At 44.9% G+C, this 19,553-nt stretch overlaps 1 long non-coding RNA gene across 2 annotated transcripts; it reads right to left on the bottom strand.

The window, feature by feature from the left end:
- Positions 1-12,820: 12,820 nt before the first annotated feature.
- LOC107966669 (uncharacterized) lies at positions 12,821-18,039 on the bottom strand. Of its 2 annotated transcripts, XR_001706570.4 has the most exons (3): positions 17,939-18,039; positions 17,649-17,765; positions 12,821-13,568 (listed from the first exon to the last, which is right to left on the bottom strand). It is a non-coding gene; the product is annotated as an uncharacterized LOC107966669 (long non-coding RNA). The 2 variants fall into 2 exon arrangements; XR_001706568.4 differs by lacking the exons at positions 17,649-17,765; positions 17,939-18,039 and adding an exon at positions 14,849-15,137.
- Between the last annotated feature and the right edge of the window lie 1,514 nt (positions 18,040-19,553).

Here is a 19,553-nt window from a genome sequence, read left to right as displayed (position 1 = left end):
ACAGCCTGGGAGGACACAGCCTCACCTGAGCTGCTCCCAGCCCAGTGGGAGAGAAACCCAGCTCAGGAGGAGGGTGGTCTGATGCAGGGGCACGGCAGAGCCAAGGGAAGACTCAGGGGCAGGGGCTGGGCAGGTGAAAGACCTGGGAGATGCCCCTGCAGTGAGTCCCACGGGACATGCAACGGACTGAGACACAGGAAGTGTCCTGCAGACGGAACGGCATCTGTCTGATGAGCACGCAGGTTCTCACTGGTGGTAGAGTGCTGGGTGGACATTCAGGAGCTTGCAGGGGCCAGAACACGGATCAGAAACATGGAGCAAGGGGTTTGGCCCCGTCTTCAGTGCAGGAGAGCCATTCCTCTAGACAGCACCACAGCACACCTCCACAGGGCAGGGACAGGGAAGGTGTCGTAAAGGTCCGTGCCTCCTGCCTTCTTTCTTCAGTCCTGGCCATGGTCTACTCCAACCTCCCATTTCAGTCACTTGGCCATGAGGGACCTCCCCAAAGGGTGTCCACAAGAGGCTCTTTTGATCTTTCTCCAGTTTATGGCTTGAGAAATTGCATTGTAACACTGCAGACAGGCAGAACATAGTGGATACCTCATCTGTTACAAAATTAGATTATTTTCAGGCTTCATCTGGTCCAAAATACCCCTGTGGTCTTGGTGCCCTGGTGGAGGGAAGAGTTCATTCCCCCTAGCAGGTCCCGTGCCCTCTCCGCAGCAGCTGACGCTACCCCCTCCCCGCTACACACACACATTCTGGTGGGGGTAAGAAGAGAAGGGTGTGCAGGGCCACCCGTGCTGTCTGTTCTGTGCATCAGAGGTCAAGTGCATGCCTTTTATTTTTTGGTTGCCTTTGACTACCCTAAGAATGGCACAAACAACAGCAAATATATATAGACATATGTTTTTCATGGACTCAGCACTGAAATTTCTGATGGTCAGGTCCATCAATATCTGTTTGAGAAGGTCAGGTTTCTGCTCCTTTCAGAAAGGCAGCAAAAGAGTCGGCAGAAGGAGTTTGATTTGGAATGGGAAGTATTCCCTAGTGCTCTGGCCTAAGCCAGGACAGCATTCCCATGACAGATTCATTCTGGTCATTGACATTAAAGTTGGTTCGGTTTGGCCAGAACCCAATATCATTATACAAATTGCAAAGAAAGCATCTGGAACAACTGGAGTCAGTATCCAGTACCCACGCCCCCTCCAATTTTCTGGTATAGGTGAAAGTACAGTTTCTCGGGGCCTTGGTATGATCAGAAGCCCTCCCTGAGGCAAATGGCCATCTAGGATGAAGAAGAAGATAAAGAGGAAAACCAGCAAGCCCACGGCATGCTTCAGCTGCAGGGGTGGAAAGCATAGGTCCATATTCTGTTTTTCATCTGTGAAAACCGTGCTTGCCAGTGCTGAATCCTCGGAGCAGCAGAAGGACCCGCTGTATCAATGTGAAGCCAGCCTGGGTGCTGAAAGCCTCATCATGCACTGAACTCTTGTGCCCCCTTAAACACACCAAAGTCTTATGTCAAAATCTTAACCCCCAGTGTGATGGTGCTGGTCAGTGGGGCCTTTGGGAGGTAAGGAGATCATGAGAGTGGATCTCTGTCTCTATTTCTCTCTCTCTCTCTCTCTCTCTCTCTCTCTGTCTTTCCCCACCACGTGAGGTCACAGCTAGAAGACAGCCATCTGCAAACCAGAAAGAGAGCCCCAACCAGACACCAGATCTGCCAGTGCCTTGATCCTGGACTTCTAGCTTCCAGAGAAGTGTCTGTTGTTTAAGCCGCCCAGTCTGTGGTCACTGCAGCCCAAGCTGGCTAAGACTACCTTTGTCAAAGCTCATCTCCCCTCACAGCCTGCCTTAGTATGCAGAGACCACCATCTCAGTGACAGCAGACATGCATTCCCAAAAGCTGCCCATCAGCAGATCCAGCTTGAGGGACAGTTACAAAGAGAGCTAAAGTGTGATGTCCCCAAATCCTGTTATGGTTCCACAGCCCTCTGCCCACCAGGGCTTGGGCTCCATTCTCTGTTCTGAGCCCTTCTGATCCCAATTATTCTCCCCACGGAAACATTTTATTCAAGTATTCCCTGAGTACTCAACGGAGAGAAAGCCCAATGGGAGAGAGGCGGGACAGATTGACATTTGGAAATGAAGAACCTGACATGGACCAGCCTCAGATCACTCGTAATTTAATTCCTAAGGTGAGTACACCTGAAAAGCAAACCCCAAGTACCAAGGACCATGAAAGCAACAGAGCTGGAGGCTGGAGGAGCTTCAGCGGGAGCAGCAGGAGGGATTCGTGGTGGCTACAGTATTTCTCCCTAAGGACCAAACCAAAAGGATACACACAAAAATCCTCCTCTGGGTGGAAAAAGGCTTCTTCGTTTATTTGTACCAATGAAAATGGCCATAGGCTGTGTTTCACCTGCTCTGCTCTCTGAGCAGAAGAATGCCTCACCACAGGCCATGACACACAGGACCTGGTCAAGAATCACTTTGCAGGATCTGTAAAAAGTCTTTGTACTTGCTGTTTAAAATTTGTCTTTTCTGGAGAGCTACAGTGTACCCTCCCTGATCTGACACAGACAAATTCATATTCCATTTCACACATGGGAAGGCTGAGCCCATCGTGAACATCACATGACTAACTTACTGTGCACTCAAACTAAAACAAAAGTCATCTGGACACAGTCCCGAGGTTTTCCCTGAGTCAAGGGTCCCTTCAAAGACCCACGGTCAATGCACTCCTCACCTGGTCACCTCAATGTGTGTGTGGGAACAGAGCAGCCCCTGTGAAGTCGTGGCCATCCCCAGGCTTCCAGGCCCCTGTGAAGTCGTGGCCATGCATTCATTCATTCATTCACCAACATCATTTATTGAACTTCTACTGAGGACAAGGAGACAAAAGACACAATCTCTGCCCTCAAGAAGTTCAGTGTCTAATGGAGACAGGGGACAAGTAAAAAGACTAAAGACTATGCAATTTCATTTATGCAAGTCCAAAAGTGCACAAGCCAGATGGATGCTGCCAGGAGTCAATGGTTCCCCATGGGGGATTAGCGCCTGGGAGGGGGATGCAGGGGACTCCTTGGGGACTAGGAATGTTGTGATGTATCCACATCAAACCTCCTTTAGGTTCTCGTAAAGGTCCAGCCCACTACCCTCTCTGGGAACATCCTGCCCCATTGGTTGGAATATTTTCCCCATCTGGTGAACCTGATTCTTCCTTTCTCCTTCAAGGGAACAGATCTCCCAAACCAGCCTTCTAGAAGGTCTTCTGACCCTCCAGTTTGGGTGAGGCCTCTCCTCCTTGCTCATGTAGCACTTGGACCTGACTTATCTTCATGGTCACAGTCCTCATTCCACTAACAGGCCTCTGTTATCTGCTTGCACCAGCAAATAACCTTCTGGCTAGTAATCTTTCACACATATTCCCCAGTGGATGACTGACCTGAATCTTGAGTATAAGGTGGCAGGTAAGGAATGAGACAGTATCCTAAGCAAATATCACTGATGTTCAGAGAAACAAGATGCAGCCTTGAATCATGGAGAAATTGAGCTCAGTCCCTTAGGACGGGAGGTTAGGGTTGGAAGGGAGGGGCTGGGGAGGAACTGGGTGCATTGGTAAAGGACTTGGCTCTCCTCATGCTGAAAGGCAACAGAGAATCTCTCACATTAAGTTTTAGTGTGTCTTCCACATCTTGATTTTGTGGTGGTTATTTTATTGGCTAAGCAGTAACATGATTTGATTTGCATTTTAGCAATTATCTACTGGAGGACGTTGCTGAGTGCAAAGGCAGAGAGAGAAGTGAAAGGCCTGTCAGTCATTCAGGGGGTGAAGGATGAGGACCTGAAATAAGCCATGGAGGTAAGAAAGAAGAGAGGGCCACTTTTGCCCCACCATTGCTAGGTTGGGCCTGCTGTCTGCTTGTTGTCTTACATAATTCACAATTACTTTCACTTCTAAAGTGTCCCTGTTGATAGTAAATTATGGGGTCATTCTATTCTCAGTGATATTTAAGATGCAGGATCGCCAGGAATTCGTAGTAGTTGGTGAAATGAGATGGGGAAGGAGGGTTCAACAAAGAGGTACAGGTACTGGCAACTGAGTCCCCATCCGGGTGGACAGGGGAGAAGGAAGCAGCAGTTCAGTGGGGCTGGGGAAGGGTGTGAGGGAAGTGATTTTCCAGCCCTCCTGAATTCATGTGCTCAGGTTGCCATGATGAGTGTCACAGACTGGGAGGCTTAAACTGCAGAAATGGCAGTTTCCTCAGGCTGGAGGCCAGAAGTCTGAGATGGAGGTGTGGCAGGGCTGGTTTCTCCTGAGCCTCTCTCCTGGGCTTATAGATGTCTGCATTCTCCCTGCGTCTTCACATGGTCTCACCCCAGTGTGCATCTGTGTCCTCATCTCCTCTTCTTATGTGTACACTGTATATTGGATTAGGGCCCACCCTAGTGGCCTCCTTTTAACTTAATTATCTAATCTAAGGCCCTATCTCCAAATACAGCTACATTCTGAGATGCTGGGGGCTAGGGCTTCCATGTAGGAATTGTGGGGTGCAGGGGACCCAGTTCAGCCCAGAGCCCCCTCTCATGCTGTCATAGTCCCCACCCTGCCCCAGCCTCTGTCTAAACCCTGAGCCCCTGCCTCAGGTCTTTGTGGCCCCTGCCTCCTTACCATGGCCAGCTGGGTGGGGAGGGTCCACTCAGATCAGTGACCTCACAAAGGGCCAGGGTCACCTCCCAGCCATTCTCCCCGCCTGCCACTTCCTGATGGTCCCTGGAGGAAGTCTCGGTGCCTTTCAGGCCCTCTCAGGTCATGAGGAAGTTCTCTGATCCCTTCTCCCACAAACACAGCCCCCTTCCGGCATGAAGTAGCTATCAACTCTCACAGCCACCACTGTGAACGTCCCTGGCTGAGGCCTGTCTGCGAGTGCTCCACGGGCTCTTCTACTCCCTCCCCTTCCCTGCTTGCTAGGTCTTCACTCCTCCATGTTTGGGGAGGAAGGGAGGAAGGGTGAGGGCCACCAAGATCCCGCTTGACGAGTCCCACCATCTGCCGATGCTGCTTCTCTCTGGGGTCATGTGAGGTGATTTGTGAGCACCCCAGAGAACCCCGACTACGGGAACCCTCTCACTGGCCCCTGGACCACCTCAGGGCTTTGGCAGCCACTGACACAGACACCCTTTGCCAGGGCACCCCTGCCCTTGCCCTTTGCCTCCTGGGCAAAGTCACTGAAGCCTGATGTCTCCAGGCTGGGCTCCTTACGGCAGAGGGGACACACTCATGCCCTTTGTTCTGACAATGTCCAGAACTCCAGGCCATTGCTGAGGCAACCAGGTGTGGACCTGACTTCAGAACCACAGGCCATAGAAGATTCAGAGTCAAGACCACCAATTAATCTACTGGAAGTCGGTCCCTGGTTTGAGGAAGACGCAAACATGATGAGGGAGGGGAGATGCAACTGCTCACCAGTGTTTTCCGAATCTACATGATCTCTGTTCGCCTTTTAACTCACTACTGCTGTGAGGGGAGTCTGCCATCTCTCTGGGATATGAAGGGCAGACAGCTCCCTGGGTAACATCCTGTTCCACATTCTAGGCCCTTCCCTGGTGCACACACCTGTGGGACTCAGGCTCAGTTCTCCACCCCCCTCTCCAGACCAACCCCAGCTGCAGAAAGGGCTACAGTTTGAATGTGTCCCCTCCAGAATGCAGGTGCTGCCAATGTGCTAGTATTAGGAAGTGAGCTCCTTCCGAGGTGACTAGGGGGTTGTAATGCCCATTTTACAGATACAGAAACCAAGGCTCCCATTGACGCACACCCACAGAACTGGTTAGTGATGGAGACAGGGCTTGAACTGAGATGTCTGACTCTGTGGAACAGGGGTTGGCAAACTCTGGCCTGAAGGTCCCATGTGCTTACTGCCTGTTGTGTAAATTAAGTTTTGCTGGGACATGCGTATTCGTTTGTGTGTTGCCTGTGCCAATTTGCACATTGCACCAGCAGCATTGAGTAGTTACATGCCGACTGCCTTACCAAATGTACCTGGGGCTATGTGTTCCCCTGAAGATGGGTGGGAGGGATAAAAAGATTTGTATAAAAATAGAAAGATCATGCCTGTAATCCCAGCACTTTGGGAGGCTGAGGCAGGTGGATCATGAAGTCAGGAGTTCAAGACCAACCTGACCAACATGGTGAAACCCTGTCTCTACTAAAAATACAAAAATTAACCAGGTGCAGTGGCATGCACCTGTAATCCCAGCTACTCACCAGGCTGAGGCAAGAGAATCGCTTGGACCCAGGAGGCAGAGGTTGTAGTGAGCCGAGATTGCGCCACTGCACTCCAGCCTGGTGACAGAGCAAGACTCCGTTTCAAAAAAAAAAAAAAAAAATAGCGGGTCCGTTCCAAGATGGCCAAATAAAAACAGCTCCGGTCTGCAGCTCCCAGCATGACTGACACAAAAGATGGGTGATTTCTGCATTTCCAACTGATGTACCTGGTTCATCTCACTGGGACTGGTCAGAAAGTGGGTGCAGCCCATGAAGGGTGAGCCAAAGCAGGGTGGGGCATTGCTTCGCCTGGGAAGCGCAAGAGGTCGGGGGATTTCCGTTTCCTAGCCAAGGGAAGCCCTGACAGACTGTACCGGGAAAATGGGCACACTGCCACCTAAACATTATGCTTCTCCAATGGTCTTAGCAAACGGCACACCAGGAGATTATATCCCACGTCTGGCTCAGGGGGTCCCACACCCACGGAGTCTTGCTCACTGCTAGTCCAAGATCGAACTTCCAGGCAGCAAGCCTGGCTAGGGGAGGGGCGCCCACCATTGCTGAGGCTTGAGTAGGTAAACAAAGCAGCCAGGAAGCTAAAACTGGGTGGAGCCCACAGCAGCACAAGGAGGCCTGCCTACCTCTGTAGACTCCACCTCTGGGGGCAGGGCATAGCTGAACAAAAGGCAGCAGAAAATTCTGCAGACTTAAATGTCCCTGAGAGCTCTAAAGAGAGCAGTGGTTCTCCCAGCAGTGTTTGAGCTCTGAGAATGGACAGACTGCCTCCTCAAGTGGGTCCCTGACCCCCGTGTACCCTAACTTGGAGATACCTCCCAGTAGGGGCTGACTGACACCTCATAAAGCCAGGTGCCCCTCCGAGACAAAGCTCCCAGAGGAAGGATCAGGCAGCAATTTTTGCTGTTCTGCAATGTTTGCTGTTCTGCAGCCTCCACTGGTGATACCCAGGCAAACAGGGTCTGGAGTGGCCATCCAGCAAACTCCAACAGATCTGCAGCTGAGGGACCTGTTAGAAGGAAAACTAACAAACAGAAAGAAGTAGTATCAACATCAACAAAAACGACATCCAGACCAAAACCCCATCTGTAGGTCACCATCATCAAAGACCAAAGGTAGATAAAACCACAAAGATGGGGAGAAACCGAGCAGAAAAGCTGAAAATTCTAAAACCAGAGTGCCCCTTCTCCTCCAAAGGATTGCAGCTCCTCGCCAGCAATGGAACAAAGCAGGATGGAGAATGACTTTGACGAGTTGACAGAAGTAGGCTTCAGAAATTTGGTAATAACAAACTTTTCCGACATAAAGGATGATGTTCGAACCCATTGCAAGGAAGCTAAAAACCTTCAAAAAAGATTAGACAAATGGCTACCTAGAATAAACAGTGTAGAGAAGACCTTAAATGACCTGATGACCTGATGAAGCTGAAAACCATGGCACGAGAACTATGTGACACATACACAAGCTTCAGTAGCTGATTCGATCAAGTGAAAGAAAGTGTATCAGTGATTGAAGATCAAATTCATGAAATGAAGCAAGAAAACAAGATTAGAGAAAAAAGAGTAAAAGGAAATGAACAAAGCCTCCAAGAAATATGGGACTATGTGAAAAGATCAAATCTACATTTGACTGGTGTACCTGAAAGTGACAGGGAGAATGGAACCAAGTTGGAAAACACTGTTCAGGTTATTATCCAGGAGAACTCCACAACCCATCAAGGCAGGCCAACATTCAAATTCAGGAAATACAGAGAACACCACAAAGATACTCCTCGAGAAGAGCAACCCCAAGACACATAATTGTCAGATTCGCCAAGGTTGAAATGAAGGAAAAAATGTTAAGGGCAGCCAGAGAGAAAGGTTGGGTTACCTACAAAGGGAAGCCCATCAGACTAACAGTGGATCTCTTGGCAGAAACCCTACAAGCCAGAAGAGAGTGGGGGCCAATATTCAACATTCTTAAAGAAAAGAATTTTCAACCCAGAATTTCACATCAAGCCAAACTAAGCTTCATAAGTGAAGGCGAAATAAAATCCTTTACAGACAAGCAAATGCTGAGAGATTTTGTCACCACCAGGCCTGCCCTACAAAAGCTCCTGAAGGAAGCACTAAACATGGAATGGAAAAACCAGCACCAGCCACTGCAAAAACATGCCAAATTGTAAAGACCATCAATGCTAGGAAGAAACTGCATCAACTAACGAGCAAAATAACCAGCTAAAATCATAATGACAGGATAAAATTCACACATAACAATATTAACTTTAAATGTAAATGGGCTCAATGCTCCAATTAAAAGGCACAGACTGGCAAATTGGATAAAGAGTCAAGACCCATCAGTCTGCTGTATTCAGGAGACCCATCTCACATGCAGAGACACACATAGGCTCAAAATAAAGGGATGGAGGACGATCTACCAAGCAAATGGAAAACAAAAAAAGGCAGGAGTTGCAATCCTAGTCTCTGATAAAACAGACTTTAAACCAACAAAGATCAAAAGAGACAAAGAAGGCCATTGCATAATGGTAAAGGGATCAATTCAACAAGAAGAGCTAACTATCCTAAATATATATGCACCCAATACAGGAGCACCCAGATTCATAAAGCAAGTCCTTAGAGACCTACAAAGAGGCTTAGACTCCCAAACAGTAATAATGGGAGACTTTAACACCCCACTGTCAATATTAGAGAGATCGAGACAGAAGGTTAACAAGGATATCCAGGACTTGAACTCAGCTCTGCACCAAGCAAACCTAATAGACATCTACAGAACTCTACACCCCAAATCAACAGAATATACATTCTTTCCAGCACCACATCACACTTATTCCAAAATTGACCATATATTTGGAAGTAAAGCACTCCTCAGCAAATGTAAAAGAACAGAAATCACAACAAACTGTCTCTCAGACCACAGTGCAATCAAATTACAACTCAGGATTAAGAAACTCACTCAAAACCGCTCAACTACATGGAAACTGAACCACCTGCTCCTGAATGACTACTGGGAAAATAATGAAATGAAGGCAGAAATAAAGATGTTCTTTGAAACCAAAGAGAACAAAGACACAACATACCAGAATCTCTGGGACACATTTAAAGCAGTGTGCAGAGGGAAATTTATAGCACTAAATGCCCACAAGAGAAAGCAGGAAAGAACTAAAATTGACACCCTAACATCACAATTAAAAGAACTAAAAAAGCAAGAGCAAACACATTCAAAAGCTAGCAGAAGGCAAGAAATAACTAAGATCAGAACAGAACTGAAGGAGACAGAGATACAAAAAAACCCTTCAAAAAATCAATGAATGCAGGAGCTGGTTTTTTTAAAAGATCAACAAAACTGATAGACCATTAGCAAGACTAATAAAGAAGAGAGAAGAATCAAATAGACACCATAAAAAATGATAAAGGGGATATCACCACCGATCCCACAGAAATACAAACTACCATCAGAGAATACTATAAACACCTCTAAACACATAAACTAGAAAATCTAGAAGAAATGGATAAATTCCTGGACACATAAACCCTCCCAAGACTAAACCAGGAAGAAGCTGAATTGCTGAATAGACCAATAACAGGCTCTCAAACTGAGGCAATAAATAATAGCCTACCAACCAAAAAAAGTCCAGGACCAGGCAGATTCACAGCCAAATTCTACCAGAGGTACAAGGAGAAGCTGGTACCATTCCTTCTGAAAGTATTCCAATCAATAGAAAAAGAGGGAATCCTCCCTAACTCATTTTATGAGGTCAGCATCATTCTGATACCAAAGCCTGGCAGAGACACAACCAAAAAAGAGAATTTTAGACCAATATCTCTGATGAACATTGATGCAAAAATCCTCAATGAAATACTGGCAAACCGAATCCAGCAGCACATCAAAAAGCTTATCCACCATGATCAAGTGGGCTTCATCCCTGGGATGCAAGGCTGGTTCAACATATGCAAATCAATAAACGTAATCCAGCATATAAACAGAACCAAAGACAAAAACCACATGATTATCTCAATAGATGCAGCCCTTCATGCTGAAAACTCTCAATAAACTAAGCATTGATGGAACGTATCTCAAAATAATAAGAGCTATTTATGACAAACCCACAGCCAGTATCATACTGAATGGGCAAATACTGGAAGCATTATCTTTGAAAACTGGCACAAGACAGGGATGCCCTCTCTCACCACTCCTATTCAACATAGCGTTGGAAGTTCTGGCCAGGGCAATCAGGCAAGAGAAAGAAAGAAAGTGTATTCAAATAGGAAAAGAGGAAGTCAAATTGTCCCTGTTTGCAGATGACATAATTGTGTATTTAGAAAACCCCATCATCTCAGCCCAAAATCTCCTTAAGCTGATAAGTAACTTCAGCAAAGCCTCAGGATACAAAAATCAATGTGCAAAAATCACAAGCATTCTTATACACCAACAACAGACAAACAGAGAGCCAAATCATGAGTGAACTCCCATTTTCAATTGCTTCAGAGAGAATACCTAGGAATCCAACTTACAAGGGATGTGAGGGACCTCTTCAAGGAGAACTACAAACCACTGCTCGGTGAAATAAAAGAGGACACAAACAAATGGAAGAACATTCCATGCTCATAGATAGGAAGAATCAATATTGTGAAAATGGCCATACTGCCCAAGGTAATTTATAGATTCAATGCCATCCCCATCAAGCTACCAATGACTTTCTTCACAGAATTGGAAAAAACTACTTTAAAGCTCATATGGAACTAAAAAAAGAGCCCGCATTGCCAAGACAATCTTAAGCAAAAAGAACAAAGCTGGAGGCATCACGCTACCTGACTTCAAACTGTACTACAAGGCTACAGTAACCAAAACAGCATGGTACTGGTACCAAAACAGAGATACAGACCAATGGAACAGAACAGAGGCCCCAGAAATAACACCACACATCTACAGCCATCTGATCTTTAACAGACCTGACAAGAACAAGAAATGGGAAAGGATTCCCTGTTTAATAAATGGCACTGGGAAAACTGGCTAGCCATATGTAGAAAGCTGAAACTGGATCCCTTCCTTACATCTTATACAAAAATTAATCCAATATGGATTAAAGACTTAAATGTTAGACCTAAAACCATAAAAGCCCTAGAAGAAAACCTAGGCAATACCATTCAGGACATAGGCATGGGCAAGGACTTCATGACTAAAACACCAAAAGCAATGGCAATAAAAGCCAAAATAGGCAAATGGGATCTAGTTAAACTAAAGAGCTTCTGCACAGCAAAAGAAACCACCATCAGAGTGAACAGGCAACCTACAGAATGGGAGAAAATTTTTTCATTCTACCCATCTGACAAAGGGCTAATATCCAGAATCTACAAAGAACTTAAATAAATTTACAAGAAAAAATCGAACAACCCCATGAAAAAGTGGGCAAAGGATATGAACAGACACGTTTCAAAAGAAGACATTTATGCAGCCAACAGACACATGAAAAAATGCTCATCATCACAGGTCATCATAGAAATGCAAATCAAAACCACGATAAGATACCATCTCACACCAGTTAGAATGGCGATCATTAAAAAGTCAGGAAACAACAGGTGCTGAAGAGGATGTGGAGAAATAGGAACACTTTTACACTGTTGGTGGGAGTGTAAACTAGTTCAACCATTGTGGAAGACAGTGTGGCGATTCCTCAAGGACCTAGAACTAGAAATATCATTTGACCTAGCAATCCCATTCCTGGGTATATACCCAAAGGATTACAAATCATGCTGCTATAAAGACACATGCACACGTATGTTTATTGTGGCACTATTCACAATAGCAAAGACTTGGAACCAACCCAAATGTCCATCAGTGATAGACTGGGTTAAGAAAATGTGACACATATACACCAGGGAATACTATGCAGCCATAAAAAATGATGAGTTCATGTCCTTTGTAGCGACATGGATGAAGCTGGAAACCATCATTCTGAGCAAACTATTGCAAGAACAGAAAACAAAACACTGCATGTTCTCACTCATAGGTGTGAATTGAACAATGAGAACACTTGGACACAGGGCGGGGAACATCACACACAGGGGCCTGTCATGGGGTAGAGTATGGGGGAGGGATAGCTTAGGAGAAATACCTAATGTAAATGACAAGTTAATGGGTGCACCAAACCAACATGGCACATGTGTACATATGTAACAATCCTGCACACTGTGCACATGTGCCCTAGAACTTAAAGTATAATAAAAAATAAAAAAAAATAGAAAGAATAACATCTGAAGTGGGAACTTTAAGTGCAAAATTGTTTTGTTACCAAAACATCAAAAAAAGTTTTGTAAATAGATAACGTTTTAATCTTTTTTTCAGTTCTGGTTCAAGAACTTAACAAAAATGACATACATAAAAAGGATATTAAGAAATATATTCAGTAAGATCATGGCAGTTTAGTAGATGCAGCAAACACACAGGCAGTTCTGTTGAACTCTGTGGCTTCAGAGCAAGCAGAAATAAATGAACCGATTGATATTAATGAGGAAAACACAAACCCACAATGTGTAACTTAAAAAACAATTCTATATTTAATCATTCAGGTTAACACAGCCATACAAACTGGTATTTAAGAAATCTCCCCAGTTAGCCTATTCTTCATTTTTCCATGTATTTCCAGGAGAGATCACCACAGGTAAGTCAGAGTGCATGCATTAAAGTCAAAATGATTGGTGCCTTCAAGAGGAAGATCCCTGAATCATGCAAGGAGCTTCATTCAGAAAGAAGACCTTCACCTCTACCTTCAGAATGTTCTTCACTGCACTGGAATGAGGATGGTGATGATAACGATGGTCAGGGCTCAAGCTCAGGCCCTTCCCTGCTGTGTGCCATAAATCAGTGCCCGAAGGGACAGGAAGCAGAGGAGCCCATGAGGGTGGCCGTCTCCAGAACAGATGCTCCCCATTCAGCCACACTTGGCCTGGATGTGCATACCAGGTGTGAGGCTATTGATTCAAATCTGGGTTAAGGAACCCGGCTTCTCCAGGGCTCCATGAGAGGACTAGCAGGGTGCTGCCATCAGGTCAGGAAGTGGCTTGGAATGGGGGCCATTCCCACTGCATATCTAACACTATGGATCCGCTCCAATGCCCAGGAAGCTGGGGTGAAGAGGACAGGCTTTGGCGTGCAACACCCTGAGGCTCAAGTCCAGGATGTGGGCTCTGAGGCGAGTTAGTTTAGCTCCGAGCCTCAGTGTTTCTCTCTGAAAGTGGAGTTAGCAGTGTCTTCATCTGAGACTTCCTGTGAGAATTCAGTACTGCATGAAAAGTGGCCCAAAGCACATAATTAATTATTGCTCATTATTTGTACTACCTGTAAGCTACTTCATTACGTTGATGACCTTTCTGTAATGAACAGCATATTATATTAAAATATAAGCTTATTTATTCATGTAGCAGATATTCATTAGGCAACTATTATGTGCCAAACTCTAGAGTAGTTCTGGGTTATAGAAAAATGGATAAGACTAGGTCCTATCTTCAAAGAGCTAGCAAGATAGGAGAGAAAATAGATTCATGCAATTGCCTAAAATAATAATGAGAATAACAGCAGTAATAACTTGAGACCCCCAGTATGTGCCAGTTCCATTGGTGTGTGGGTTATGGATTGCCAGGGTCATCCCACAGAGTACAGCTTATGGAATCATATTTAAACCTCATGACAATTGCCAAGTGTCTTAGCAACTCAGGCTGCCATAACAAAATATCACAGACTGGGTTGCTTCAACAAGTGTGATTTGTTTTCTCATGGTTCTGGAGACTGAAAGTCTAAAATCAAGGTTCCAGCAGGGTTGGTTCCCAGTAAGACTTCTCTCCTTAGCTTGTAGACAGTTGCCTATGTGCTATGTGTTCACATGGCAGAGTGAGCAAGCTCTCTGGTGTCTCTTCATATAAGGACACTAACCCCATCATGAGGATCCACCCTCAAGTCCTTCACCTAAATCTAATCACCTCCCCAAAGGCCTCATCTCCAAATACTATCACACTAGGGGTAAGAACTTCACATATGAATTGGGGGAACACAATTCCGTCCACAGCACAGAGGTAACCACTACTATTCTGACTTTCTACAAAAAGACACTGGGATTCTAACAGGCCAAGTTCCCCAGGGCCTGTCAGGACTTGCCCAGAGTCACCAGCAAGTATGGGACAGAATTGGAACTCAAATTCAGGATTTGTTTCTACAGAGAAATGGCCAAGAAACCTTTAGAATCCCAAGAAAAAGCAATTAATTTTCAAGGAGGCAGAAGTACTGTGACATACTGAGGCAGAACCTCTCATCCTGACCTTGAAAGATGCGAGAGGTTCCCTAGGCAGAGAGGAAGAAAAAGGAGGAACTGGAGCATCAACCAAGCAGCTTGCAGGAACCAGTACTGGGGAAGCAATGAGGGCTGGGAGGGTGAGCACAGACAGAGAGATGGGGTCAGGGCAGGAAACGTGGGTAAAGGCCAGGATCAGAACCTGGGCTGCAACCTTGGGCAGCTGGGAGTCAGCCAAAGATGCTAAGTGGGGTTGGGGTGATTAAATTCATACCCACCAAAGTCATTATTCCAGCAGAGGGAGAAGCAGGAGATGCTGGGAAAGAGGAGAGACCAGCCAGGAAGATGTAACAATAGCCCCATGGTAATAATGGGCCTCTGAGTTCTGAAACAGCCAACAGAGGAGAATGACAAGGAGGGGCAATGATGACCCAAGGAGGTAGCAGATCCTCAGGAAACACAGGGTAGGCTCATGGTGATAAAGTGTGCCAGGTGATGTGGACCTTGGAGGAGAAACGCCCAGGGCAGAGGGTGCTGACTTAGGGGCTACAGGACAGTGCCATGGACTGTTTGTCCCCCCAGAATTCATATGTTGAAACCTAACTCCCGGTGTGATGATATTTGCAGATGGGATCTTTGGGAAGTAATTAGGTTTAAATGAGATCATGACAGTGGCAACCTGTGATGAGATGAGTGCCCTGAGAGATCCCAGAGAGCTCTCTCATGCTTTTCCTGCCATATGAGGCCACAGTGAGAAGGTGCTGTCTATGAATGCGGAAGCAGGCTCTCACCAGGCACTAAACTGCTGGTGCCTTGGTCTGGAACTTCTCAGCCCCCAGAACTGTGAGAAATAAATCCTGTTCATTAAAGATGCTTCATGACATCATTTAGGGGAAAGAGTCAATCCTGCTTCTTAAAGAGGACTAAACAGTGTCCACCTGTTACTTCAGAAAGCCATGGCACTAGCAGTGCTGTAGCAATGGCCTGGGGCGTCTCTCGCCTCAGAGGCAATCCAGATCTGCTGGGGCTTTTTAAGGGAGCAAGTCCTGGCTCTGTGGGGCTCGCCTTGAGCTTAGTTCCTTAAAATTGCAAAGTCACCATGGAGTCAGATTAGAATGGAGCCCATGTTACATATTGAGGGAAATATTTTCATGCTTTTTCTCTTATTAAAAGCAATCTACTAAACTTGCAGGTGACTTTGTCTTTAAGCACACCACTCCTGTGAAGGAGAGACATGGTCTCTTCATTTTATACCCTGTTGGCAGCCCTGATAGGAGAGTCAATGATTTTTCCTTACTTAACCAGAACCACAGAGGGTTTTCTGATGTGTCGTATCCACCCAGCTAGGGTTCTCCTATATTGTGCTTATGAAATGGATTTCTGGAATCTAATTTTAGAATCTTCCATTTACTCCTGCAAGCTTCACCTTGTTGATCTCAGCTCAATTTACTATTTTTTCACATTTATTTCCACTCATGATTTTGTTTTCTATTTCATATGCGCTTTTATATTTGTTACTAGAATGTTAGGTAAGTATGTCTTCCATGATGCCATTCAACCCATTGATTAAAATGTTGAAGAGAATAGGTTCAATGACAGAGCTCTGTGGCCATCCACTAGAGATCACCCCAGCTTGAGAAACAGTCAATGTTTAACATTCTTAGACATAATTCTGTTCTAACCAACTAGAGCCAAACTAAAAATCTAGTGGACCAGGAATAATTTGAAAGAGCCTCAGAAGGCTGGGCCTGCAAGCTCCCACCTCCATCCCAGTGTTTCCATTCCTGGCACTGAAGCCCCTGGGATCTCATCCTTAGGTTTCAGATCCACCGCCCTAGGCCAGCCGCTCACCCTGCTGATCCAGAGCTGGCTCCAAATCAGCGCAGCCCATGGGCCCAGAGCGCCAAAGTCCTGACCAGCCCCTGCCAGGCACAGCTTTCCAAAACAGGCGTTTTTGTCACTGTTGTTGCTTTTAATCTTGCTGTAAAGAGGCACATAATTTCTTGCCAGTTCCTACTGGCAGCCTCTTAGGAAAATCACTGTGTGTGTGTGTGTGTGTGTGTGTGTGTGTGTGTGTGTGTGTGTAAAGTGTGTGAAGACAGAAGGCTTAAATTCCCCCACTACCCAGGGCTCCTCCCATCCTTCTTTTCATAGCTAATTTCGTTAAGTGTTTAAACAATGTAAATCCGGCAGCCCTCCTTCATTAAAGCTGTGAGATTGAGGGCAGCTGCCGCCTAGCTATGGGCCCTCCCAGCCAGCCTCGGAGCCGAAGCGTCCACCAGCTTTCCCGAAATAGCGAAGCTCTTCCTTCCCTGCCTCCCCTGGAATGACCCCGGGGGAAGGATACTCCATTTCCTACGCCCAGATTGCTTTATTTATGACCATCCAATGAGTCCATATTTGGAGAAAAAAATATCACCACCATGTGGAATGAAATCATGTAGCTGTAAATAACTGATGTAAGTGTTTAAATTAAAAGGAGCTCACGATAAGATTGTGTATGTATGGAACTAGGTATAGACGGGGAGTATGTGAACTGGACTCCATTCTGTGACAAGCAGGGTGACCCAGGACAGGACAAGTGGGGCTCTGACAACTTCAGGGGCCTTATGGCTGAGGAGCTGTTCAACACCATTCTTGGTCAGATTCTGCAAACCTGGATGAGGATAGCCAAGGAGTTCAGCTCCTTAAAAATACAAAGTCACCGCCGAATCACATTAGAATGGAGCCCATGCCACATATTGAAGGAAACATTTTCATGCTTTTTCTCCATTATCTACTTATTAAAAATAATTTATTAACCTTGCAGGTGACTTTGTCTTTAAGCACACCACTCCTGTCAAGGAGAGCCTTGTGGTCTCATTTTAGACCCTGTTGGCAGCCCTGGTAAAAGAGTCAATAATTTTTCCTCATAGGTACACATAAATGCATTCTAGAGAAGTCTTGTGAAAACCTAATCAAATTTGCAACACATCAGCATGTTTAGTATTTAAGATACTTTGTACAGTGAAGAATCACCTTATAAACCAATAATTATCCTGTGATCCTGCAATATTGCTTAAAATGAAACCTGCCTACCTGGGTTTCAAAGCTTATGTTTCCAGAACAGTTTAGACTTCACAATGAAGATCACTCCTTCTAAAACATGACCCTTCCAGGTCAAGCCATTCTCACTCCACCATGAAGCACTTATGCCTGAAATCCAAATGGAGAGTAAGAGTCAGTGAAAGTCACTCTCCTTCTGTTGGAAATGGAAATTACTCCAGAGACACTACATTTTGGTTCCACCATTGGCTGAGGCTCAACAATTGCCAGCTGGATGATGAACCAATGCTTGGGAGTCAGGAGATGGTATATTCACAACTGACCAAAACCTGGCTTCTTTTCTTTTCTCTTGAATGCATGTCAGTGGCCTCCCTGGGCTCGCCGTCTATGCCACCCTGCAGGGGCACATGTGCGTTGCAGGCTCTCAGTCAATATTTTATGATAACAATAGCCATCATTGTGAGGATCCCCCAACAGCACTGGGTGTTTTATGACACAACCAAAAACTAGGCACTAGTGCAAATTTTAACTGGTAATTGGGAAATGTGTTAAGATGTTTTTATGATCAATTTGTAGATCAATATTCTAAGTATATTTGGAAAAATACATTATCCATTTGTGCAATACAAATACGTGACATGGTTTGAATCCTCTACTCCCTTATTGGTTGTTGTCCACGTGATTTCTTGCAACACAAGTTTGTTAACATTACTACAACAACGGTGCTTCCCTTATTTTCTTTTGTATTGCTAAAACTTTTGTTAATTACATTTGATGCTTTTTTTTAATCACCACAGAAGTGTGCAAAATTGTCATTCTTTCATTGTGGATTTTTTCTTTTAGCTGTTTTGGCCTTGAGTTCCACCTTGTCTCCTGTTCATATTCACACTCCTGTCTCTTTTTGTTTGGATTCATTCACTATATCATTGCCCATTGCCTTATTTTTAATATTTTTGGATTAACTGGGTACACTAATGCAGTATTTAGATTTTACTCTTAACCAAATGTGAGTCTGTGATTCAAAATAAGAGTTCATCCTGATCATTTTATTAACATGATTTATATGCTTAATTTTATTTCTGCTATTTTGTTTTATGGTCATTTTTAATACACCTTTTATATTGAGGTTACTTTTTTAACCTGACTTTTCCCTTGTGATTTGGAACTCACATCTACTATTTTCATTCTGTTAGTAATGACATTTAATAAGTATGCACTGGAATCTACTTTCTCTAATTTTCATTATCAAAAATAGGCCTGGCATAGTGGCTCACACTTGCAATCCCAGTGCTTTGGGAGGCTGAGGCAGGAGGATCACTTGAGCCCAGGAGTTCAAAGTTACAGTAAGCTGTGATTGCACCACTGCACTTCAGTTTGGGCAACAGAGCAAGACCCCTCTTCAGGAAAAAAAAAAAAAAGACAATATAAATTGATCCTTCTCTGTGTGATATGAGGAATATACTCCACTTTTACATCTTGTCTTCTGGCCATTCAATTCCCAATTTTTAGTGATACAGTAGGTTATTTGAACTAGATACCTATTACTTAATTAATATTTTTAACCATGTGTCCTCTTTTGGAAATTATTTTTGGCATTCTTGTTGTGTTTTAATGTCCTATTGAGAATTACATTAATTTTGTTCCATAGTTTATGTTTGTTTTGGGGGAAGAGGTTATTTGTTTATTTTTATTAGTATTTTATATCATGAATTCTCCATTTTTGGATTTGATATTTTGATTCCTCACTCAGTTGGCTTAAAAATGACTCACTAAGATGTTTCTTGTTTGCATTTTTTTGTGGCTGTTGTCTGTCCAGACCCTCACATGGGGTCTGAACTTCTCAAGTTCACAAGAGAACGCAGCTCTTCTGCACTGGGATCTCAATGTCTGCATGGCAGCTAGGGGAGCCAAAATGGGAGAATGCAGGACAGACACTTC

Source organism: Pan troglodytes, chromosome 8, assembly GCF_028858775.2.
Source record: "Pan troglodytes isolate AG18354 chromosome 8, NHGRI_mPanTro3-v2.0_pri, whole genome shotgun sequence".
NCBI lineage: Eukaryota > Metazoa > Chordata > Mammalia > Primates > Hominidae > Pan > Pan troglodytes.
This window is presented reverse-complemented; position numbering and strand designations above follow the sequence as displayed.